General features: G+C 43.5%; 1 long non-coding RNA gene across 1 annotated transcript in view; it reads left to right on the top strand.

The window, feature by feature from the left end:
- LOC122546904 overlaps positions 1-1,177 on the top strand; it is a 1,408-nt gene extending 231 nt beyond the window's left edge. Inside the window, exons 2-3 of the long non-coding RNA XR_006310834.1 lie at positions 8-423; positions 1,134-1,177. This is a non-coding gene — a long non-coding RNA (uncharacterized LOC122546904). The remainder of the gene's footprint in view (positions 1-7; positions 424-1,133) is intronic.
- The last annotated feature ends 378 nt before the right edge of the window (positions 1,178-1,555 follow it).

Here is a 1,555-nt window from a genome sequence, read left to right as displayed (position 1 = left end):
CAGATAGGTACACAGAGACATAGATGCACAGAGAGAAAGTTACACAGGGACATAGATACACAGAGAGATAGGTACACAGGGACATAGATAGATAGACAGATAGTTACACAGGGACTCAGATTCATAGACAGAAAGGTACACAGCGACATAGATACACAGAGAGATAGGAACACAGGGACATAGTTTCACAGAGAGATAGGTCCACAGGAACATAGATACACAGACAGATAGGTACACAGGGACATAGATTCACAGAGAGATAGGGACACAAGGACATAGATACAGAGACTGATAGGCACACAGGGACATAGATACACAGAGAGATAGGTATCCAGGGACATAGATACACTGAGAGATAGGTACACACAGACATAGATACACAGACAGATAGGTACACAGGGACATAGATTCACAGACAGATAGGTACACAGGGACATAGTGATAGGCACACAGGGACATAGATACACAGAGAGATAGGTATCCAGGGACATAGATACACAGAGAGATAGGTACACACAGACATAGATACACAGACAGATGGATACACAGGGACATAGATACAGAGACAGATAGGTACACAGGGACATTGATACACAGAGAGATAGGTACACAGGGACATAGATCCTTAGACAGATAGGTACACAGGGACGTGGATACGCAGAGAGATAGGTACACAGGGACATAGATACACAGACAGATCGGTACACAGGGACATAGATACACAGACAGATATGTACACAAGTACATAAATCCTTAGACAGATAGGTATACAGGGACATAGATACACAGATAGATAGATATACAGGGACATAGATACACAGACAGATAGGTACACAGGGACATAGATTCACAGAGAGATAGGTACACAGGGACATAGATATACAGACAGGTAGGTACGCAGGAACATAGATCCACAGAGAGATAAGTACACAGGGACATAGATATACAGAGAGATATGTATACAGGGAGAGAGATACACAGAGAGATAGTTATACAGGGACATAGATACACAGACAGATTGGTACACAGGGACATAGGTACACAGCGACATAGATGCACAGAGAGATAGGTATAGAGGGACATAGATACACAAACAGAGAAGTACACAGGGACATAGACACACAGACAGATAGGTACACAGGGACATAGATACACAGACAGATAGGTACACAGCGACAGATACACAGAGAGATAGGTACACAGGGACATAGATACACAGACAGATAGGTACACAGGGACATAGATACACCGACAGATTGGTACACAGGGACATAGCTACACAGACAGATAGGTACACAGGGACTTAGATACATAGACAGATAGGTACACAGGGACATAGATACACAGACAGATAGGTACACAGGGACATAGATACACCGACAGTAGGTATACAGCGACATAGATACACAGACAGATAGGTACACTGCGACATAGATACACAGACAGATAGGTACACAGGGACATAGATGCACAGGCAGATCTGGACACAGGGACATAGATACACAGACAGATAGGTACACAGGGACATAGATACACAGACAGATCGTTACATAGG

This window comes from Chiloscyllium plagiosum, unplaced genomic scaffold (genome assembly GCF_004010195.1).
Source record: "Chiloscyllium plagiosum isolate BGI_BamShark_2017 unplaced genomic scaffold, ASM401019v2 scaf_10068, whole genome shotgun sequence".
NCBI classification, from domain to species: domain Eukaryota; kingdom Metazoa; phylum Chordata; class Chondrichthyes; order Orectolobiformes; family Hemiscylliidae; genus Chiloscyllium; species Chiloscyllium plagiosum.
The sequence above is the reverse complement of the archived record's forward strand: the minus strand, read 5'-3'. Positions and strand labels throughout refer to the sequence as shown.